Raw genomic sequence first — 25,698 nt, 5'->3', positions numbered from 1 at the left:
AACAGAAGATAGACTTAAAAACTTCTTTTTAAACAAATAATCAAATTTTATTTTACAGATTGTACAGACTCCCATTCTACATTGTGTAACTTTCCTGGATGCTTTACATGAATACTATATTATAATTATTATTTTTATTATTGGAGCACAGGAAGGTTCACTGACTTCCTCAGGGTCACATAGAGTCTAAGTAGTGAGAATTCAATCAGCGGCCTTGTGGTTTACTTAACCACTAGACCACAATGCCTCCCCACTGCCACTTCCCTTGTGATTACTTTATAGGCAGCACTGTTTATTTGTGACAAGATAATGAGTGCTACAACACTACGTATGTGGCCTGATCCACAGGGCAACATGAAGAAGGATGTAGCTTCGAGAGTTTATATGAATATATAAAGGCAAACACATCCAGCTTTATAAATGAAATTCCCATTGAAAACTGTTTCTAATCATGTACTTGTATTTTACTGAAATGAAATTTTTTATTTGCATTTATTTGCAGTCTACATCAGGTTTCTGCCTTGTGCTCAGAATACAATTCAGCTCTTTGTAACTGTAAAAGTATTATAAACAGGTTTAGTAAATGGATGGATGGATACACAAAGCGATGTCTATGTAGTGTGATAATTAATTCATATATTATATGATGAATAGATAACTATAGCATAATTAATATGTTAATAATAATCTTCATACACAGCATGTTGGAGCCTTAGAAGGTGATGCTATCCAAATATTGATTTGGGGATGTAGTATTTTATAAGTAAACTCTCCATGTTCTCTCAGTACTTATGTGGATTTCCTTAAGGAACTACTTTTTTCATACTCATTCCAATAATAATGCTGTCTGTTCATGTGTCTATTCTAAATTGCTTCTCTGTGAGTATGTAGTTGTATTTTTACTCTCTTAGTAAACAGATGTAGAGTCATAAGGAAACTAGCTACTACTTTGGGTCTGTTCTTCTGGCTTCTACTGTCTAGGACTCCTAGTTCCTGAGGATAACTTTTAAATTTTAATAATTTAAAATTAAACAGCAAGCTCACCTTGCTCCCTTGCATTTTAAAACTTTGATTACTTAGTTAACTTTTCCGGATTGCTTTAATATGATATACCAAATCATGTCTCAATTAATTTATTTGATTACACTAAAGGGGCATGATTTTCTTTTCTTGGTTTCAGATCTTTTCTAAGTGCCTCCTAGAGTCTGTCAATTTTTTTTTTTTGATAACTTACAGTATGTTGGGCTGCATGGACTGTTCTCATAACAGTTATTCTAATTGTCTAATGTGCTAAAAACGAATTGACAGAGTAATTGGATGCTGTTGGTTTATGCTCTGGCTCCTTATAAAACCTGACTGGTAGATAAAGATCAGAAAATAGACAAATTTGCTATAATCAAGGACTTTTTATGTGTTAATATCTAAAAAGGATATAAAATATGGTAAAAATATGATTTTCCATATAGCATTATGTACAAAATATGTTTTTTCAGTTATCCGTTGTAGACCTGGGCTGTTATAACAAAGTATAAAGCACAAGATAGCTATTTCAGTCCCTGTCACTGTTTCACTTTATGATTGTGACCAAGGTACTGAACCTTCCAGACATTCAAAAGGGAAAATATAAAAATATTCACAGTAGGCAATCATGATTGCCATGAAAAGCCATTTTGAATACAATACAATAAAACTTATTTTTCTAATATTTTCTTCACTGAGTGCAGGCGCAGTGTGCTATGAACAGTTTCTCAGGTGAAATGCCTGTATGTATTAAACTAATTGCTAAATACAAAATTAATACAAATAAAGATAGGGATTTGCTAAAACACACAGACAATAAAGCGGAATTAAAATATTAGCTAAATTATCTTATGCAGACCTACTAAGCGGTAAAAAAAATAGACAAGAATATGAATAACTTCATATTTCTCAGTAGTCTTGCTTGCCTCCAATAGCTCCAAGTTGCAGTACTGAATTAAATCTTTTAAGCTATATACTGAGCTCCTCACTTTCACTTTATTTACCACCTGGTTATATAAAAAAAAAATCACGTGGCACATTTTTAACAAAAACAAAAAACAATAATCATTTCAGAAAGAGAGTAAAGGAGAATGAGAAAGCATGATTTTGTTAATAAACTAGATGAGCAGAAAATCAATGACACCTTCCGGGTGAGATCTGCTGTGTCAGCTGCAATACAGCTGTTAAAGACTTCATTGGCTTAAAGAAGAGGAAAGGAGAAGGGACAGCTCTTGTCTGTGCCATTTCAGGGTAGAACTTCTGTGGTGGTACAAATAATTCCTGGCCTCTCCCTGACTACTTGCTATTTCCTTACTAGAATGATAATTGTCCAGCCTTTTTAAGCGCAGCTAATGTGTCTTAAAGGTTACAACCTTTCATGATAGCAAGGATATTTTTAAGCTTCCTCCTCTTTACTGTTATTTACTGCATGTCAGAAATCACAGTGGAAACTCACCCACCAGGACTTTGGGGATATTTGACCCTAAAAGGTCCCATACTGCGAGGTCGCTAAGCATACCAAATAAAATGAAATCAAAAGAATCAAGTTGAAAGGTCACTTAGAAGTCAGATCAACTCACAGATGGTGATATTAGAAAAAAAGGAGTAGAGAAGGGAGTAAACAGAACAGCTGAGGCTCAGTCTAATAATAAAAAAACAAGTATAGAAATAAAAAAATATGCAGTGCTTGATGTGAACACCCTGCAGTTTCCACCAATTTAGCAGTCTGTTTTCCATTTCTGGGTGGGTACAGCAAGGTCTTCCCATTGACGCATCCTCCCATTGAGACCACTGCAGCCCCTAGAGAGGAGAACACCCACTCCGAAGTCTGTCGCTTCAGAATCTCATTTGCGTCATTTCACATCAAATACAGGCCTGTATGTCAGGGGAAGCGGGCCCGTTTCCTCAGAAAAGAAAATAACATGTGACCTTTGACCTGGATATGCATGTAACTACTCAGCATGCAGCACACTTTTACAGAAGTCATGTTTGCAGCCTTTAGCTGACAAATGTAGCCTTAAAGCAAAATGTTGGTGACCTGGCATGGACCTTTTAATCTAAGGTAATTGACTGAGATTACAGATTCATTAAGAAGTTGGAATATAGTTCCAGTAAAAGAGAAAAAAGTATTTATTAATAGCATTTACTCTATATCAACCTTTTCAAAACATGGTTACTATTACTATTATTGTCACATAGTGATTTATATTGCACATATGCATGAATTGTGCTGCCAGATAGTACGCACCACCACAAAGTTTTATGAAGCATTAGTGTGACTCTTAGCAGTATATGAAACTACAATATTTTCCATAGTGTCTTAAAATAATGGTCCAAGATCACATTGTACCATACATAAAGTACATTTTAATTACAGTATAATCTGTTTTCTAGATCTGCTTTATCTGCAACTTGTGACTAGAAACTGAACTTCATCACAGAACAGAATTGGCCCCAAAACAGTCACTAGCCCTGTGCAAGATGCCAGCTCATCACCGGGCACTTCCATGCATACAAGGGCTGTCATTACAAGGAAAACAGTAATAAAGATTCTGGGGGAAACATGCAAACTTCAGTGTCTGAGTCTGCAAGTGAGCTGAGGTCTCAGCGAGAGAACACTGAGAAAGGTGCATCTTTGCACTACTACTTGATAATAATAGTCATACAATTTGTGTTAAAGACATTAGTATTTTCCGCAGAAAACTTAGACAATATTAAAAATAAAATATATGTATGTATTATTCAATTCAGCAGTAAATAACTGTAAGCAATGTATTACAGAAAATACATTTACATAGTCCTTAAAACTACATTGAACATTTGTAACAAAATTATATATTTATATGTTTTAGGTGCTTGCACAGAAATCACAGTTATCACTGTTGAAGACACCTGCACTTTGAATATTGTATGATAGTTATTTTAGTTGTAATATTATTAATATTATTGCAATAATTGTATAAAAGCAATCTGCATGTTTAGTACAATCAACAAACAATACTCTATATTGAGTAAATTGACATTTTATTGTACGGTTTTCTAGAAGAAACATGAATGCTCATCAAATCTGAATCCTGATTTTCACTAGGTCAATATTATGCTAAGTAGTAGCGGGTTGGAAAATGACTGATTGACTGACATTCAGAACCTTTATTTTTTAAGTTACAATTCCTTGTTGCAATCCCTTCAACTTTTATGTTCTAATGTTCAACAGTCAAGTAAGTATGTGTTTAACTGTTGTTTTTAATCTTACACTAATAAATACATATACAGGTAAAATTCGGTTACAACGAATATCTTTACAACAAAATTTTCATTACAACAACAAAGTGTTTTTATGGTCCTGACAGTTTCCCCATATGACATGAGTCTATAGAAATCTCGTAACTACGAAGTACATTCAGCAGATACTTTCATTACAATGAAGTGCCCAAAAGACATTGAAACGCCTGAATGAATCATCCACAGAGTAGTTAGTTCTGTGGTCGCAGCTCAGTTATGCATAACGATCCCCAAGCAGAAACACTGTAAAAAAATGTCTTTCTTTGAACTTTGCTCATATTTTAAATGTTTTCGGTGGTTTTCAGTGATACCTTTTGCTTATTGCTCATCAACATTTGAAAAACTCCTATAGAAATGGCAGACACAAATAAATGATAACGTTCATATTAGAAAAAAAAAACTTTAAATGTTTGCAGCTCTCAGTTGCGGCAAAAAGAAAAAAGACATTCCCAGTGAATTTGGAATTTCGCCATTGACACTGTCAACTTTCTTGAAAGACCAAGCAAAAAAAGAAGAAAAATCTTGGGTTGCAAACGTATGCAAACTGCTGCATTTGAAGATGTCGAAAAAGCCATTTTTATGTGGTTCAGTGATGCTCATTCAAGAAACATTTCTATTAATGCGTCACTCATTCAAGAAAATGTGAATTTTCCAAACTCTCTTGGGACCTCCCCTAACTGGACGACACGCCGAAGAGCATCCCAAAGTGTGATCACCGTGTCTCTGGAAGACTGTTTATCTGTTGTCGGGGCAACAACAGGCTCAAAGCTCTGCTGTGTCTCTCCGCCAAAGCAAACAGAAAAGATCTCGATGGGTGATGCAAGGAACATTATAAATGCAGGTAACAGGATTACCTGGCCACTAACCTGGCCACGTCCCTGCCTGACTGCTGTGTCTGTTTATATTAGAGTGGCAGACCCCGATACAATAAATAACCATGCTGTTCCTGTTTCAAGCTGAATAAATCTGGTTTTGCTAAAGTACTGAGACTCAGCCTCATGTTTTGGGGTGTAAGACAGGGACTTATAGCGTGACCCAATCTTTTAGGATTCGCTTCTGTGGTGCCTTAATGCACCGATGTGAGCCTGCTGTTGCCCTGCCCCGGCAACGGACAAACAATCTTCCACAGATGCGGTAATCATGGTTCAGTAAGCACTTCAGTGTGACATTCTCGTTGGGTGAGGGGTGGGGGGATCCCAAAAGAGTTCAGAAACCTCACAATATGAAGAAGAAGAAAGGGATGATTCAGCTTCTGATTGATAACTGTGCTGCCTACAACATGCTTCAGTATTTAGATAATGTTCGCGTTGAATTCCTCCCACCCAATTGCACAGCAGTGCTTCAGCCATTGGATTTGGGCTTCATTCACACCCTAAAAATGTATTATCGCAAGGAAATGCTAAGAAAAATTCTCGTCAGCATAACTAGTAGACAGGAGAAGATTAAAATTAACGCGAAAGAAGCTATTGAAATGATTGCAAACGCCTGGATGCAAGTTAAAGAAAGCACTATAGCAACAAATACAAAATCTCATTACAAAGAAATTTTCATTAAAACAAAATATTTTTTAGGTCCCTTGCAGTTCGTAGTAACGGAATTTAACCACGTGTATATGTTACAGATAGAATGATTAGCAAAAAGACATATAAACATATATTCCTCTGGCTGTCTTGAACAACAGATAAACAAACAGGTATCAAAAACATCTATTTTATATAGTACCTTATCTATAGAGAATACCCTCCAAAGGCTTTCTACAATTTGAACAGATATAGTATAAACCGTCATATATTTTTTTACAGTTGGAGCAGTGGAAGGTGAAATGACTTTTGGGATCACTCAACATGTCAGAGGTGGGGAACCAGCAAACTTGGGGGGGTTACATTAAATGGTTTATTATTAAGACTACACTGGCAGATAGATAGATAGATAGATAGATAGATAGATAGATAGATAGATAGATAGATAGATAGATAGATAGATAGATAGATAGATTATAAAAGTGTGAACTTAAAATGAAATATACCATATTGAGAAGTTCTGCCTGTGTTCAGTGTGCACAATAAATGAAACAACCGTACTTCTGGTGTGCCTTGTAAATCTGTATGTTTTGACTAATTCTTCAAACTAAACTACCGGCAGTATTTTTTTCATGTGCAAATATTTCCACACTAAAGGCACTATATAAAGTAACATCAGGTGGTACTGATGCTATTATATGATCTGCTTTTTTTTAAATCTTAAAAACTGTAAAATAAAAACAGGCCATATTTGTATTTGGCCTTTAGCAACAGACTAGATTCCACTCCAAGCCTGTAACAGCCTGTCAAGATGGGTGCAAACTAAAGTGTGATGTGGCGTGAAAGCTTGTAAGGCTCTGTGTGTCAGCTGGAGTGCTAAGGTGAATGGTGCAAGGCTTTGAAGAGCCTTTCTTGACAGGTGCTGCTATGGAGATTGCTCACATCCGGCATTTTGCAGCTTGCCTACACTGGGGTGTACAATGTTCAGCTATTTGTAAACTAGGCAGGGTCTTTAAAAAGGGAGAGATGGGGAAAGAGAGAGACAGAGAGAGGGGGGAATTGATTTAGAGTGAGAGAGAGGGGCTTTTCAAAAGTCTCCCAGAGCACTGAAGGGCCTTCTTAACCTGACAATACAAATTAGCCCAAAAACCAGATGACAGCCTTGCAGATTTAACACCACCGCACAAAAGGAGGTTCTGGTCTCCTTCAAGAAAAAAAAGTGTTCATCTACTCTAATGAAGCAAGCCAAGATATGAGTCAATAGACCGATTCATTAACAAATCTAACAAAATCCCCTGGGTGCCCCAGCAAGATGGCAGGGAGAGTGGATGTGTTTGTGAAAGCCCTCCTCCAGAATGGATGCCCATATGCTAAGGGTCAGGGAGCCAGGCGGCTTTGCTCAGTACACTATTCACCAAACACGTATGGCAGTTAAGGTCACTGTTATCAGACACTTTCTCTGTACACAAAACAAAATTTCCATATGGTCCATGAAAATGGATAATGCTGTGTTCTCTCACAGCTTCCCACGGCTCCTCCTTTGTGCGTTGTCAGCTACAAGAGAGAGGGTGGGATGCAGGGGTTAGCTCGCCCAGTCAAGTGCACTCATTGCTTGGCACGTCAGTCCAATTTAAAACAGAGTTGTGCTGCTTTCATTGTTTTTTGTTGCTCTCTGTCTCCCTCTCCCTCTCCTTCTATCCCTAAAGCACAAACACTCTTGTCAGTCCATTAGAACGTGAAAAAAGTTTTGATCAATGCTTCTACGTTTAAAGCCTTTTGAAACTTGGATGACCCGCTGAAGAGGATTTTGAGTAGAGGGTCCTTCACATGACTCTTTCAAATTCACATAAATAAAGCTCTTTGGGGGCTGAAAATGGCCTCTCAGATTTAACGCAACAGAATACCCCCACCCCACCATTCCCCGCCCTGCAAAAAAAAAAAAAAGCACATTGGGATTGTCATGGATATTACACGACATGAACAACAACAGGCCAAGGAGACAAGTGTCGGTCTTGAACAAAACTGGAGCAGACTTTTTCACGAGTTGGGCTGAGGAATGTTGACAGCTCAGTAAATAGGCTGTTTAACCCTTTGAAAGTGAGACAAATGTGCTGTGATAGACTGCAACTACTGGATGAAAACTAGCCTTGAACATTCAAGGAAGCAGGAGTGTGGAGAATTGGGCCTCAAGATACTGAGCTAAGTCTTCACATGACAAAGCCAAAATGAAAAGTCAGTGAGCAGCTTGGAATGGAGTGGAAAGAAGAGTTCAAACTGATGCAAAAGCTCATTACAAAATTGTAGTTCTCTGACAACAACAACAAAAGCACAGGCAGAACCAGATGCAAAGCATCCCATTGATAACTTGTTCAAAACTAAAAAGGAAAATACATTTAAGAGACAAATTTTTAATTACTTTCCTTTATGTATTTTTTGCTTTTAAATAGTTCTGAAAACGTGCTGTACATGTAGCCTACTGAAAAACACTAAAACTAAAAATGCTTAGTTATAACTGATGAATTTTTTAAAGTACAGTGTATCATGTTATTCAGGGAATAAAACATGTATTAATAACATACATGTAATATTCCAAAACCTTTAACATCACCTTTAACAAGAGTAAACAATGCACTGCTCAGTACGTGAAATATAAAGCAGGGATAAAAGTATGTAAAGTTGGAGATGCAAGCAGAAATTAAGCCTAAAGGATCTGCACTGATTAAATAACATTTTATATAGTATGTTCTCACGACATGTCCCTCCTCGGCTATCTCGTCTAACCTTGGTCTATCCTTGGGTAATAAAGAAAAAAAAGTTTTTAAGCTTTCTTGTGGTCATGGTTTCAAATCACGCCACTAGACTAGTAACATTTAGTCACTCAAAATGTAACTGTCTGGGAATCAAGGTGGCACAATATGCGGAATTGTCCTTTCAGAGTGCTTAGACCTCTGCATAGGTCCTGGCTGAAAAAAACTTTGTGTATTGAATTTAGCCACTCTCCTCAAGTTCACCTTGTTTCTCTAACAGAACTCTAGCTTAAGTCAGTTGAAAGACATGCTGTCATCATAATTGGTGACTTTATCTTTGCCTGATTGGAATGTGAATGGGTGTTTCTGCGACTATGCTCTACTATGGACAGGCAGTGCCATCTGTGGTTAGTTCCTGCTTTGCATTTGTTGTTACCAAGACAAATTTCAGCTCTATGTGGGACCTTTTGGAAAATCCGGGGAAAGGAAATGGCTATGTTTTATTCACTCTCTATAAACATAGTTTTGGGTATTACTTATCTGCCTTAGCCTTGATGGTTCATAAGTCCTTCTCACAGTACTTCTATAATCAGTTACGCTGAGCCCACTTAGAATTTCCAAACAACCTAATGTGCTCTTCTTCAGGACAGGTTAAGAAACCCAACTGCTGAGTGTAAACCCAACATAGACATAGGGAGAAAGGGCAAATTAGATTCCACATTGACAGTAATCTGGACTGTGAGCTTTTAGGTTGCAGCAGAACTAACCACCATTATGGTACTGCCAGTATGCAATTGGTGTGTTTAGAAATATTTGTGCACAAATTCTGTTGTGGTACCTGCTGGCAAGAAATTGTTGGGGCTATGCCATCAACAGTAAGGCAGAGGTTAGGATAAAGTCCCATGAAAACCTCCAAAATAAAGATATATATATACTGGTAGTGACAGAGCACCTCTGTTTGCCAGTGTTGCAAAATGGACCAGGGTATCATACAGTACATGGATTTCTGGTAGAGAGATCTCCAGTTGTGCCAATGCAAGACAGTGTTGCATCCTAGATTAGCAAGATACACCATGAAACTAGTGGGCATGCAACCCAGTAAAGATGGGGTATGCCTGGCCCTCTACTTAGAGAGGGAGAGGCCATAATGAGCTGGCATGAGGCCACAAGGGCTCTTTGACAACATATGGTCTTACAGGGTGCTGGGTTGTAATTTAAGATTGAGGCCAGTCAAGAAGTGCAGGGAAATTAATGAACAGGAAATCTATGTGCAGTCAAAGATGTTTTTGAAGAGTTTCAAGTCTTGCTTGTACTGTACTCTATTCTACTCTCTCTACTCCATTCAATTCTTTTACTTTGATAATGGTAGAATTCTTATTTAATAAGACTGTGATTATGACAATTTACTAGAGAACCTTGCAGATGAATACAGTGCAGGTGGGGTGTGGTACTTTCTTGGAAAAAAATCACTTTCTCTCCATACATTGAGAAGCTACACCAGATGAAGCAGTTCAAGTACCTCAGAGTATTTTTCACATATAAAGACAGAATTAAATTTGAGATTGATCAATAAATCAGTGAAGCGGCATTAGCATTGCAAATGTTGCACCAAATTATGGGAAGTAAAATCTAAGGAAATAAAAAAGTAAGCCTTTATTAGAAAATTAGACAACAGAGAGGAATAAACACATAGAAACTCAAAGTACAAAGTAGAAAATGACAAATCAAAAACATGAATCGTCTCACCGGTGTTGTAATCCATACTTTTGAAACCATATGCATTCTATTATTTACCTTTTGTGCATTTGGTTTTCATTTTTCACTGTCTAAATATTATTTTCAGTATGATAGTGACATATTCTCACTGTGTTCATGTCTACTGTTTTGTTACCCAGGCCCCACGGTTTTGTGGGGTTTTTTTTTGTGCCTTTTATAACCACATACTGTAATAACACCATCTCTGAAAAAGATGGTGGTACAGTTATTTACATATCCATGTATACTGTTATTCTGTTAATGTTAGTGGATGCTATAAGGCCCTCTGGAGAATACTTTTGGGTTAGGACCTTTGCTTGCTTTGTCTTGACTGTGATTCCGTTTTACGTATTTGGTTTGTTTGTTTGTTTCGGCTTTCAAATGTCTTTTCCCATTTCTAATCCCTGCCAGTTTTTGTCTGCTTTTCAGCCAAATCCAATTTGCCTGTTTCCTGGTTGCTTTCCTGCAAACTACCTCCAGGCAATAATACCCATTCTTAGCAAATGAGCCTTTTTAAAAAAAAACTTCTTGAGCAGTAGCCTGTCTGATGGAGTGAACTACCCATTTGCTTCCTTCTCCTACCAGTGCAGCCTTTACATCAAACTCTCCTTTTGACTCAAAACATACTATGTTGGTGTTTGTGGGCCAACTTTAGATCCTCTTGCAGGGTCATGGGCAGCTGTGCTTTTTTTAACATGGACTATCTACTGTAGCTGCTCATTCTTTTAGCATAACAATATGCCTCTGCCCTCTATAAGATGGGTTAGCATAATACTGGCTTCTTGACATTTCTCTTTGTTTTCACTGTCTCCACCAGCTAGTAACCCTGTGCTGTATTTTCTTGGTCAAGATGTCTGTTTGACTCTTACCAGCTCACCTTGGCCTCACTCTCCTTTTAGAGGATTAGGCATTCCTAGCAATTTCAAGCAATTTAATTCTAGTTTCAAAAAGGAACACAACATACTTCCAACAAAGCTTCAATACTCTCTTCTCTGGACGGGTACTGTTAATTATTGTCCTACAGGGCATTCAGCACACCTTTGGGGCTTGTTAAAAGACTGTATTATTGCTATTATTTGCTGTCTCTCTTATTCCTGGAGGTTACCTATGAAATTTACAGCTTTTCTGTGCCAGCCTGGTAGTGCCACTGCTCCAGTAACCCTACTTCTAGAAACAAACCTACTCCCAATTTGTAACAGTTTAAAGAACTCATTTGAAATATTATAGTACTAGCTGTGCTAACTGTGTAAGATAGGTTGAATTCTCAGTAATCAACAAAGACCACAGTGTATTCAGCATTAATGTTTGCAGGGCACCATCTTTTGGAACGTATAATGTAATGAATTGAATTTTTATTCCAACAGATATATGCATCACAAACATTAGCACTGCTTTTATGAATCACACACTAAATGGTATATAACAGAGACATAGCACTGGGCGGACACATAACACTCACACAAATACTTGTCTTTTTTATTAAGAAGAATAGTTCATAACCCTGCTAAATAATGTTTTGATAATGTCATCATCAAATCAGTTTATCCACATCTTATAAATAATGGAATTCAAGATTCATGTTGGGTTTTTTATATCCAACCCAACTTCTTTTGTAGTAATGTTTTTATAGCTTACTAGATGTGCTATCCATTTAAGATTAGTTGAAAGTTCAGTGTTAACGTTTGCAGTGCACCGTGCAATTCATATGTCTCTGTCATATGCTATTAGGTATGGGATTCGTAAACGCAGTGTTAATGTTTGTGAAGTACTATCTATTGGAATGACAAGTACAATGCATCTTAAACTGAAAATGTTTGTGATGTGCCAAATTTTGGAATGACAGAGACATAGCAACTGAACGGACACACAGACACTTATCCTTTTGTTAAGGTGGATGAATAAACAAATCACATGTAAACATAGGCTATAGGCCAATGTATAATCTACACCAAAGGTTACATTGTAAAATAAGTTTAAAATGACATAGCTGTCAAAACAAACAGTTAAAGAGAATCAGGCTTGAGCCCAAATGGAGCTTTGATGCAAGTTTGCTCTTTATTCCTTTCCTTTATGACATCACATTTATAACGTCACAATTGTACTGGCTTTAGTCGTGAAAGATAGATGAAAAGCGCAATGACGAACTTTTGTACAGAAACTTATTTAAGTAAATGTTCTGGGCTTGTAGGTAAAATGTAATATCTCTTCTTCACTTTCCTGACTACAAGGAATCAGTTTTATGCAGTTTACCAGAAGTATGGCAGGAAATCCTGGTCTGAGATATCTTCTCTAGTTCCCCTATGCATTTTTCTAAGCAGTTCAGTGAGTTCTGAATCATGATGTTGATCCGTCTTTTCCTGACTTCTACAGTTCTGTTATCTGACCAGCTGTCAAACTACAGAACTTTGAGGGTTTTGATCATTGTTGCATATTTGCACTTAGCATGTGGAGAGGAGATAGTTATTGTGAGATGGTTCTGTTCCTTGGATTATTACTCAGACTAGAAAGGAACTTATTGCCATTGAGATCTATAAACTCTTAGACTGACCATTAAAGGCAACTTTCCAGTGCTCTTACAGCATCTTCCGTATTTTGGTTACCAATTTCTTCTTTAGTTCCATCAGTATACCATATGATGTAATTAATATGTTAATCAAAAAGAAATTACATTCTCCATTTTATTAAGCTATCTGGAAATAAGGATATTTCTTTTATACATTATTGTAGAGCAGGATATAGAACTCCTGCTGTTTCTTCATAGCTCAAGGGACAATGATTCAGCTATCTATGTGGAGCTTATTTAATCGTCCAATAATCTTGTAGGTTTTATATTGACAATCCAGTTTTGTCCTACATCTGAAACACACTTCCAAATCCCCTGCAGTCCCCCCCCCCCCACCCACCCCCCTTTTGTTCCTTACAATATATATTTGTACTGGGCAGATCTTCCCTGGTTAACCTATACAGACTTGAAATAAAGTATATGCACATCGACAATACTCTGTATTTCTCTACTAACAAGTTTTACACCACAACCCTTATGTAGCTAAATGACAAAAAAAAAACACAATGGAAATGGGTCTAAAGGGCTACATGTCATTTTAAAATTATCCATTACCTTAACTAACTTAATCCAAGTTGATAGCATAGGACAGAAGGATGTCCAGACAAGTTTCTATTCATACACTAACAGTTTTAAAAAATTCTAAACGTTTCCAAGTGATTTAGCTCTTTGATCATGAGTTTCTTTCCACTTCTGCTCAGTGGAAAGATGCTCCTAAATATTACATCTCTGTTCCAGAAAGACATATGGTGAAAAGCTAGTAAATCATTTTATAAGATAATGTGATAATTTTGGAGTGGATTTGACAGTTGTCATTTGGCTTGACCCCTTTCCTTAAGTTAATAACTTAATGAAATAAACAAGTTTAAGCAGCTGAATTTCATAATGAAAAAATAGAGTAGATTCCCTAGTAGAACTTTGATGCAAAGAGACATCATATATATGAGTAGCATTCGAGGCAATAACCAGTCAACATTCTCAATGTATTTAAATTCCTAAACACCAATGAAATTGACAGATTTGCCAAATCCCTGGAGGTGAGTAATCGGATTCATAAGATAAACACATTGCCACAAATACTGTATACTGTATATGGTAGACAAAAATTATAAGGGTAGTCATACTAAGCACAAGGCAAATGCTTAAAGAACTGTTCCCCAAATAAATCTAGATCAACTATTGAGGTTTATTCCTACAACAACCAGTACCACATACGTAGATATCTAAAGTCTGTCTGTCAGGGACTGTCAAATTAGACAAAACTTCCTCAAAGCAAAAGGAGCATTCCAGTAACAAAAGATATGGTGAGTTGCAGAATGTTGCAATGGGGGTTTCTCCAAAAAAGTCAGTATGAGCTAACTTTTGGAACTAGACCTAATGCTTTGTAGTCAGTATCGACAAAGCAGATTTACCATGCCCGGTTCAGTTAAAGAGGAGTACTAATGGCCTGGCATTGAGCTATTCTTTCAAACACTACTCTTCCTGGCACAAGAGAAATATTGAATACAGATGTAGTGGACTTATGGCAACCAAATTGTAGGTTAGAATATGCAGTAGAAGGAGGTAATTGTAGTACTTGTTAAGTGACTTTTGACATTACTCATGTGCTTCCTTGTTATAATCCTCTATTCTCAAAGTAAGAAAGAAAACAGTGCTACAACTTAGGTATAAGCCAAGTGAGCCTAAAATTAAGAACTAAACTGGGCTAAAGACGCACTAGCCCAGTAGGAGTTTGCCAAGAAACCACTAAGTAGCATCACCTGAGTTGAGATAAGAAAAGGGAGTGTGTTGGGATATTTTCAAGATGAGAATCCTTTTAAAGAAAGTCCAATAAGGCAAAGAGAAAAGCTTTTCTTTTATTTGAGGTTTATTCTTGTTTTGCTAAACAATACGAAACCCTTTCTGTGTTTATTCAGCTAGAGAAGGGAAGTAAAAGATTTTTGAAACTTCTAACTTTTCTAAGGTTCTGGTAGTTAGGAATGACAAATTTACACTCCATAATCCCAGACAACTATTAGACAGTCCTCTGGACCTGTTCTCTGACAATAATCTGAAATAATAAGTCTTACATTCCCAAACACATTTACATTATGCCAATATAAAGGGAAATTGCTGATATATGTATTAAATATAAGGGTTTAAAGAAGAAAATGAATAGTTGCCAATGGTGCCTGAAGGATACGACTAGAGTATAAAGGTGGGCAGTTGGACATCTACAATTACAGGTACTCAAGGTTAAGATCAGTATTCTATGACCTATATGCAGTATCTTAATTCCATTCTTTTACCTATGACATAGAATTATTGAAACATACAGGTGAATTGCTCTGTTAAATCTGGAAAAAGGCAGTCAAAATAAAATTCAGGAAACATTGTTATCTAGAGACGTTTTAGGAAAGTAGAAGGTAAGCTGAAATTAGCCCAGTCATTTTGAAAATGGCATTTTATGAAACATTAATATTCTGCTATCCTTTCAAAATAAGCAAGGTAATTATGCAGTAGCTTTATACAACGTCAATTAAAAGTCCTCCAGTAAAAAAGTAATCAAGACTTACTGTAGGTGGTTCCGTGGTTTTCCCCCGCCAGCCAGCTGCTATTGTTTTCAACAAGACACCAGTATTTACAGTTAACATATGCATATGCCCCTAAGATCATTGTCATGAGGGTGATGTTCAAGAAACAAAAATATATTCTAGCAAAGACAGATGTCCTGTGAAGTTAGGAAAGATTCAAACACTTTCTTTTCTTTTTTTCTTCTTTCCAATAACTCTAACATCAGAATCTACTGACCACTGTCTACTTTACAATTTTCTCTATTTATCCATTTACTTGAAAAGTTTAGATAAAATAAAGCATTCAGTTCTCTGAGCTACAGTCAATGGAGAAATAAAAAAGTAAGCACACCTAAATAATCTGTAAGACAATAAAAGGATGTGTTGTGATATATGCTTTGTAGCAGTATCTATAGTATCATCCCTAATCAAAACACCAGCATATTCAAAATGAAAAAGTAGGCAAGGGTGCACATCTAGGCTGGCTTGTGTATCTGTGAATTTAAAAACCACATACAGCAAAAGAACAGCACATGACCTGTGGTGGACAATTACAGGATAAGTAAAAAAACAGATGGCTTTACTTATGGTATATGAACAGCCAGCTCTACAAGCACAGTTATCAACAGTCTGCTAATCAGAACTGTAATTGCTAAAAGAACATCTTTTTATTTTTTGTTAGAGTGGGTTTACTGTATGTCCATAGCCAGTAGAAGGTATCTGCCAACTCAGAATCCTTTGTTTCTACTTCAAGATGACAAAAAGAAATAAATCAATTGAAAAGTAGAGCACAATATAGTTTTTCAAATAGTGAAAGTAAAATATGTCATTTAGGAACAAAAAGCATTGTTCAATTAAAAATGACTAGTTGAATTACACAAATACATAAACATTTTGACACAGTTATTAGAGCTGCTGATGTGTGGGCTCAAACTAAATGCCAGGTCAATGTCCATGTGAAACTTAAACGTTCTCCCAGTTACTGTGTGGGCTTAAATCCCATAATTACAATTAATGCAAGTTAGGTTTATTGACCATTTTAAACTGGCACTATGTGACTGTGACTATGCCCTGATACAGACTGATAACCCTTCCAGGGTTTGTTTCTGCCTTGCACCTGATAGAGCCATGATAGGCTTGAAATGAATGAAGTAAACTTGAAAATGGCATGTTTTATGTGCTAGTGAATAAAAACAGGCAATGGAAAAAAAATAAAATGAAGTTCAAATTTAATAAATACAACAATAACTGGTGTTATTAAGTTATAAAATATTACTTCATAAAAATTTGTCTTATTTATTTTTCTAATACACCAATAATACTCTGGATGATGATTTGTACAATGGCAGTAATGTAGACATTTTATGAAAAATGATAAAAGTACAGTAAGGCACTTTTATATACTTTGTTGAATTCAAATGTATATGGTTTATACTGTACATTGTTACTCCTTGCAGTATTCATTCTGTTAGGTAACTGAATGAAACCTGTAATGAAACTATAGTAGTAACAATTTATGCAAATTCAGGAAAGCTATCCCTCCTGAATTTTTGCTGCTCATTATTTCTCCTTTGTACAAAGAAAACCTACAGCATTCAACATAAGTCTATAAATAGAGACATGAGGTAAATGTAAATAAGTAACTGAGATCAGAGAAGAGGAGTAACCTGTGGTAAGAGTGATCTGTTTTACAGAAATGACAGAAAAACTATTGCCCCAAGGTAAATATTAATATTAAGATATAGGATGGATGGTTATACACAAGATATCCATGACTCGCTTCACAATATAAGATATAATACAAAATTAACAAAAAAACAACTTTCTCTGCCCCAAAGGAAATTATGTTGAAGAATAACAAGCACATGTATCATTGTGTTATTATATGTGTTATGGGGTTAGTGTAACATAAAATTCTGTGGAATTAATTTGTGCAATATAAAATTCATGTTTCTAAAGCATACAATTATAAAGAGGCATTTGTTTTTTATAAATTCAAGGTTATCTACAGACAGAGTGAACAGATGTGGACTATGACAAAAAAACATTGCTCTTGAGATAAGTATGTAAAACTCTAAATGTTTGAACCAAAAATCACAAATTGTGAAAAAGAATCTGATCAGGGCAAACTAAGAAGGCCACAGACAAGATTATAAAATAAAAAAGAGAAAATAAAAGTGATGTAATTTTGGGAAATCTTAGGACGGAGTTTTAGACAGAATATTGTTTCTTAAAACATGAATTAGTAAAAAAAATAAATTTTCTTAAATCAAAAAAAGTAAAAAAAATACTCTTAAATAATAATTTATAAAATAAAAAAATATATAATAACACTTGTGAGCAATTTTTAAAAGATCTTACTGAAGGTGGTTTCCTTATAAAAAAGATACTTTTGTAAGCTGAAACCAGAATATGGCACCACCTTGCATTTTTTCCCTAATCTCTGCCATGCAGACAGTCAATCAGATACTTACAAAAAATGCATTTGAAATGTAACAGACAGCCAGGGTATGGAAACAAGTACAGGGATTATGGTTTCCCTTTAGCATTGCACTGTAAGAAAACATTTTTTATTTGTAGGCTCTTTACTTTGCCATACATGTAATTACTATGTGAGGAGAGCATATCTAGTAACATAATTAATCAGAGTCAAGAATAACTAAGGTTTCTTAATTCTGTTTCATTCTATTTTAGTCTCTAACCTTCAGACTGCCTTCATACTTTTTCAGTTTAGGAAACTCTTTTCAGTTTTATCAATCATGAACAACTTTTATTTTAAATAGCACCATTATAAAATAAACACCATCCCAAGACAATTATAAAAAGAAATATAGCATGATTGTTAACTGCACATGTTTTATATAACTGGGGAACTGGTAGATTAAGTAATTTGACTAGGATCCTACAATTAATCAAAGATAGGATCTGAACTGGTAACCTTCAAAGCATTTGTAATGTAATGCCATTGCCACAGAAAGCACCCTCCACAATAAATACATGATACAGAGTGCTTTGATAATTTCATATCTGAATGGAAAATAGATTCACAAAACTAAACATTGTGCAAGTTAAAACCAAATAAAACATTTTTGAAATTGCACATTTACTAATTATTTTTACTGGGCACCACCACTATCAAAGAGTTTTGCAAATGCTTCTCATCAAAACAGAATGTAAGTGCACCCATCCAACCCCTCAGGTAGATCATTAAATGGATACCTTAGAGGCTAAAATCGGGGGTCGTTTTAGGAAAGCAGCACAGCCCCCACAAAACCTATACTTTTTCTGACATCTAGTCATGTCAGAGTGTCTGATCACCCAGGGGTCTGAGCCCCTGCACAGGGAAATTTGCTGACAGATAGTGAATGAGGCTGATCTTAAATGAGAATCAAAAACAGTCTGTGTTCTGGTGGCTGACAGTCTGCATCTGGCTTTGCCTAACGAAGATGCGTCTGCTCTGCTGAAAAGCAATATTAGCATCTGCATGCTTCTGTCTCATTATCACACATCTGCCGATCCTTATTCCAATGACACCCCGTCTGATCTGACAGCTCACCTAGTGGTTGTAAGCTGATATTGTTGAATCAAGAGACAACAATGGATTATGCTTCTAGAGTGTATTGTCCAAAGGCAAAATGACCTAGCAACAAGTTTCATTCAGAGTGTTTAATGCCCTAAAAATGCTAACAGGTTTTCTTGTAATAGAGAGATGATGATAAATCATAAAGAGTAAAAGATATATGTAGTGTAAAGTGAGAAAGGAAATTTTCAAACACACCTTCCAAATGAAATATAAAAAAAACAAATTAGTCTATACCACAGTTTATGGTGGTGCACACACAAATAATGTTAGTGGTGTGTAGGTATACTTCTATAGTTCAGTATCAAAAAGCACAGGATACTTTTACTGTTAGTACTCACCTTCATTTCTTACTTTTGATCAGTTACTCTTCAAAGGATATGTCTATATTTAAAAGAAGGTGGATCAGCAACATGACATACAATGTAGTATTTCCACTCATATCAAGAACCACCACTAATCAGAACCAGGATGACAGTGTAGTTCCAGTTGTTTTTCCTTAAAAAGGAGGAATGCTAAACAACAGTGGTTCTCAAGTTAACTCTTGGATTCCCGCTGGGTTGCAGGTTTTTGTTGCAACTCGTTTCACATTAAGTGAATCACTTTACCTCTAATTGCATTTTTAAAAAGTGCAATGGCAAGAGATTTGCATTTAGAAGACAAACCAAAATATTGGCAATTGTGCAATAACTTTAAAAGATTTCATCTATTTTACCATTTTACCTTTTATTGCTCAGTTTTCTCAATTAATTATAAAAATAAAATAACAATGTGCAGAGTAGACATTAGGGAAAACCACACTGAATGCTGATAGGCTGCAGCTACTTCATTGTCAACCCCACTAGCATAATGAGCAGTAAATAACATCTTAAATAACCCCAACAATTAGACTAACCCCAACACTAAATCTTAGATGAGCTAAATGAAAGTCATAATAATAATGAAAACCTGAAAGCCAAGACAGAAAAACAAAAACTCCTCCCATGCAACATTAAAACCTTGTTGCATTCTTGAAAGGTTTGGCAAACTCAGTTTTGTAGTTTCTGGGTTTGCATGTGAATGTAGATACTGCAAAATAACAATTTTCTTAATTGATGACAGAGTCTAATTAAAAGCAGAAGTTGCTTGGGAAGAAAACCTGCAGCCTCAGTAAGCACCCAGGTCTTAATCTGAGAACCACTGATATAGGAGGTAGTACTTATACAGTGACAACATCAAAAATAAATTGATTTTGTGCTACTTACTTTCTGTTATCCTGTGCTGTTGTGCATTACATACAGTACAATGCTGATTACTTTCAGTTTCTTGCTTTTGTAATTCTGCCTTTCCAAAACTAGCTCAGGCTTACAAAAAGTCACAAAAGTATATACCTGTAAATAAGGCAGAATAGGCTTCACCCTCGGCAGCCTAATCAAAATTCAAACAGTTCTAGACGTCAAAAAATGGGGCTTCGGAATTTTAAGTTTCAATTTCACAAAACATTGCAGGGAGAGGTTGAAAACTGTAAGAAAAAAAACATATTTGAATATTTATTAAAGAATATGCAAAAAAGAGCACAGAAAGGCAAAGCAGAAAAAATAGGCTTTGTCAGATCACAAAAGTAAACAAAGCCAATCACACACACCCAAAACAGTACCTTAATCAAAGTTAGTAAAACCATACAAAAAAATAAGAATAACCATACAAAATCAAAAATCAGGAATCCAATGTTGTGACAACAGCAGCAAATGCAAATATTCTCTACATAGTGCATCTTCTCAGATATTATTTTCTGTTGATTTTATTATATACTTATAATGTGTTTTATACAGGGTTCCTTTGCTGCTTGCATTATTAATAATTTAAATAAATATGGTAAATTGTGTTTGCCTATTTTAATTTGCTTTTGTGCCATCTTTTTCAGCAATGTCATGTTGCAAAACTATTTTATTTTAACTTTGATTTATCTGGTTTGATTCTCCTACTTGTTTAAAGACTCAAAACCTGTATTGTAACTTTTAGTTTATTTAATTCATTTTCTTTGTGCAACTCACCCTGCCTGCCTGACTACTTTTTTGGCTCTATTTCAAAAAGAATTTTAACTAAAAAGTTTGACTTCCCATTTATAACTCTATAGGCTCTTTATAAGACCAGTATCTCCCTTTTTCATTTAATGCTATTTTTGTCAATGATTCATTCACTTTTTTAGATTGTATATCAATAAATGTTAAATTTAATAACTTGCTATTAAATGAAAGCAAATTAAATGAAAACAATTAATACATAAAATACAAAATATATTTATATTCATTCATTTCTGTTGTACATAAAAAATACATCTCCAAAAAATGAATTTAAATATTAGATTTAACAAATAACAAAATATTCCCCTTTATTCCCAGCATAAAGAGTGCTAATAACCGATTTGATTCATTAATAGGAATATAAATAGATTTTCACTCTCATTAATCCCAAACTTTAAAAAAGTAAAAACACAACATCTTTCTAACAATGTAATGTTTAATATGTCTTGTATATGCTTTTAAAATTAATTTTACAAGTTTTCCCCTTGTCTGTGTTACTTTAAAAATTTTAAGTCTATATTTCCATGCATCCTGACACTACTGCACGTGTGTGTGTGAATCTGCCAGGCTGAGCCCTACAATAGACAGCTGGATACCTTAAAACCTACTACACATTAGCTTAATGGGTGTTTTTTTCATAATGGCTTCCATATCATTGCCAAGAGTCAGAGCATTTGGGATTATGTCTTGCTTTTATTAGCATGTTTTACATTAATTTTGCATTTTCTTCTCTTTTTGTGTTGTGGAGTTTATGACACTAGCAATAATGACATCATTAGAAGCAGCATCAATATTATGTTAACATGAGCATCACTGTCATGGAAAGCACTTTGTACTAACTGAAGTAAAAATCAAAGGTTCCTTGTGAGATTCTTATGCAAGCATACAGAGATTTGTGTTTTGTTTTGTTTTTTGGATACAATGCTGGTGGGATTAAAGTGTGGGCCCGTATCAGCCAGAATGTAACTAGAGATGTTTGATGTTCATAGAGAAAACTTTGTTTTGGGCTTTTGGCTTTGGGATAGTAAGTTTGGTCTTTGATATCTGAATGTTATTGTCTTCTAATATGCATCTTCTTTTGCTTTAGTTTTGTGTTAGAATTTTTTCTTTAGACAAAGATTTAGGAGTACATTTATTATATTTTTTTTTTGCTGAATAGATCAATATAGCCTTATATACTACTAGCAAAATACCAGCGCTTCGCAGCGGCGAATTACTATCTTAAAATTTTTATTAAGAAGAAAATTAAACCTTTTTAAACTAAGGGAAAATATACCAGTAATTATTTGTTAAGGATCTCTTTGTATATCACATTGTCAGTTCGGCCCTCCGGTTGTAACATGACCAAGCTGTACGCTGAGCTTACTTTTGAGCATGCAACGTACAGTTGGCCATGTGAACAGTAATCTTGTTTCAAATCTCACAGCTTGGATTGCTGCTGTCATAATCGGTTTGAGTTTCATGGTTTGTTTCAATTACGACAGTATTTGCAAGACTTGTGCTGAAGTGACATTCGGCATCTGTCAAGCGTTGTAAGCATACAACCGGTTTCTCGATAACTTCACATCCAGCTTTTGAGAGTTTAAACATTCATAACATCAAAGTGTCCACTACTGAAATTGTCACGTGTGAATCTAAGATGTTTAAGAGGCATTGGCGGTTGTCGAAAGGTGTAAAATATTTGGCCATTTCAGTACACTTGAAAGCGACAACCGAACAATTCAGCGGCAGCCATCAACTCACATGCAGAACCATAGGTGGAGGGCTTAAGAATTTCACTCTTATAGTGCTCCTGTGTAGTATAATTATCTCCTGTACCGTCATCAGTCCACACCTTGAACCTGTCCAAGTCATTCAATAAATAAGACACAATGTTCCTCCGGATATCAAGAGTGAGCCTGATATGGCCGTGCAATATGTAACACAGAGAATGGAAAAGGCAGGTGCCATCTCCGGGCATGAAAACCACTCGGTAAGTGACACCTCTTTGATCGATGGTGATCACCTCGATAGACATGTTAAAGGGGGTACGGTTGGAATGATACAGGAAATGGGTACCTAAGAAATTTCAGCCTTCTACCTACCCGGGAAGTTGGAGAATTAATGACATTGGAAAGTTCAATATGAAGGCCGACAGTGGCGTCATATCACTGAAATAAGTACGTACATCGGTTTCAGTTAGTGCAGGGATAGCTGCCTACCAAATTTTGTGAAGATGGGGCCATAAATAAGAAAGTTCAACATGGCGAACGTTGTTGACCATTATGATCGTTATGCGTAGAATTTCTAAATGAAACCTGCTTAATTTTTGTAAGTAAGCTGTAAGGAATGAGCCTGCCAAATTTCAGCCTTCTACCTACACAGGAAGTTGGAGAATTAGTGACGTTGGAAAGTTCAATATGGCGGCTGACAGTGGCGTCATACCACCGAAATAAGTACGTACATTGGTTTCGGTTTACGCAGGGAAGCCGCCTACCAAATTTCGTGAAGATGGGGCCATAAATAAGAAAGTTCAACATGGTGGACGTTGTCGACCGTTATGACCGTTACGTGTAGAATTCGAAATTAAACCTGCTTAACTTTTGTAAGTAAGCTGTAAGGAATAAGCTTGCCAAATTTCAGCCTTCTACCTACACGGGAAGTTGGAGAATTAGTGATGAGTCAGTGAGTGAGTGAGTGAGTCAGTCAGTCAGTCAGTGAGGGCTTAGACTTTTATTAGTATAGATATGAGTTTAAATTGATTAAAAGTTACAAGTTTAAAGACTAAAAGTTTAAAAAAAAAGGACTCTAAAGAAATTAGTTCTATGACCTTTGGATTCAGAACCCTATTCTCAGTTAAAGATGGTGGTCTGCTGATGCCAATCCCAGCCAACACAGGGTGCAAGGCAGGAAACAAACCCCGGGCAGGGTGCCTTTCCACCGCAGGGAGAGTAGTCAAACAATATTTGTACTGCAACAGACATACCGTATTTTTTGGCCTTTGAACTACAGGAGAATTGATCTTTTTGACTTCTTAGTAGAAAAATAGATGAATTATATGGTCACCAAAGGACAACAAAGCATCTTTTTTCACTCTTAAATGTCAGAGGAAGAGAGGCTTACAACTTAACACCACTAAAAGGACAACTTGTATGCAGATTGCAAAGAATGTATGTCAGTACAGTTAACCTTAAATATGAATATGGTTTGCCTGTCTATTGATTATTATAAATAACCCTAATCATAACAACTAGGCACAATTCAATTATATCATGTCAGAAATAATTTAAGTTTTCTAAGTATAATAAACACACAAAAGGGAAGAAGTCTTGCTGATTGAGTTTTAACATTTCATTTCAACTTACACCAAATTAAAAAAAGTGGATTAAATACTACAGAATTTAGACAGCTTCTCTTCACAGCGTGCATATTTCATGAACTCCATGTGCACTAACAGTGGCTATCCTGGTTTGTATATAATAAGGAGGATGGCATTACAAAAATCCAGAGGATAGTCTTGCAACTCAGCCTATGTTTGAAAAGTTTTAGGGCTTGTCAGGGAAAAGAATAGATACTGAAATTTAAATTTTAGGTTTGGTACGATCTATAATAAGCTTTTTTATGAAAATAAAGAAAGTGACTTTGCCTGTTTGGCAAACATCATACAGAATGATTTTTAGCAAGACTGTCCTTTTGGATCCTGCTTGACTTTCCTCAATGCTGTATACAAAACATTTAGAAAAGAGCATGCAGAGGTAGTGAAATGTGTTGAAACCAAGTTCACTTTAAAAATAACCAAAATCTGTAATGAATACAAAGTATGCTCTGCAAACTAACAAATAACCTTTACATCTGAAATGACTATTACATAATATGTAAGCTCTAGTCACTGAAATGGCTTTATGTGACATACTGTTATCAGAATGTCTTTCTTTCCATAGCTTATTTTTTTACACCACTGACATTCCTACATTAGGTTTGTTTTATTCATGTATATCTACTGAATTCTCCCTTAAAATTACTGGTCTTTAATAAATGTAAAAACATAGTAATTATTTTGGTTTATTCCCAAACAAGTTAGAATCTTCTCAGACTAGTCTAAAATTCCTTTTACCCCCACCCAAATACATCAAGACAGTGGGTACCAGATACAAAACATTATCAACAATATGAACATGAGGACAAATTTATAACTGCTTTAAATGAACAGCTTTTTACTAGTCCCCATAGCAGCGGGAAATTTTCTGCTGGCCTGGTGGAAAGATTATCATATCTCCATTTACATTTTCTAAAAAGAAATATGTAAATAATGAGCTGTTCTACTAGAGGCCTGGAAAGGGAAATCCTGCCTCACAAACAAGCTAAGGGTTTCTTTTCCAAATCACCAACAATTACAGATCCTCAAGCAGCCCACTAATTGTTCCAAACAATTATAAAGAAAAGAAGAACCAAAATTTAAGAAATCTAAGCCAAGAGCATCCTGCCTTTTTACTCAACTTGTCTTCCCAAAGCTCCTCTTTTTCATTGAATAGAACATTTCAAACAGAGACAAAAAAAGAAAAGAAAAAAATGGCAAGATGAGAGCCCTAAAATTAACATCATGGCCTCAAGAAGAATAGAGTATAATTAAGGTCCAT

General features: G+C 35.7%; 1 long non-coding RNA gene across 1 annotated transcript in view; it reads right to left on the bottom strand.

Annotated features, from left to right (window-relative positions):
- The window catches only part of LOC120534940, a 90,952-nt gene that overhangs the window by 32,230 nt on the left and 33,024 nt on the right, over positions 1–25,698 (bottom strand). The window contains exon 4 of the long non-coding RNA XR_005634813.1: positions 20,390–20,520. This is a non-coding gene — a long non-coding RNA (uncharacterized LOC120534940). The remainder of the gene's footprint in view (positions 1–20,389; positions 20,521–25,698) is intronic.

Source organism: Polypterus senegalus, chromosome 9, assembly GCF_016835505.1.
Source record: "Polypterus senegalus isolate Bchr_013 chromosome 9, ASM1683550v1, whole genome shotgun sequence".
NCBI classification, from domain to species: domain Eukaryota; kingdom Metazoa; phylum Chordata; class Cladistia; order Polypteriformes; family Polypteridae; genus Polypterus; species Polypterus senegalus.
The sequence above is the reverse complement of the archived record's forward strand: the minus strand, read 5'-3'. Positions and strand labels throughout refer to the sequence as shown.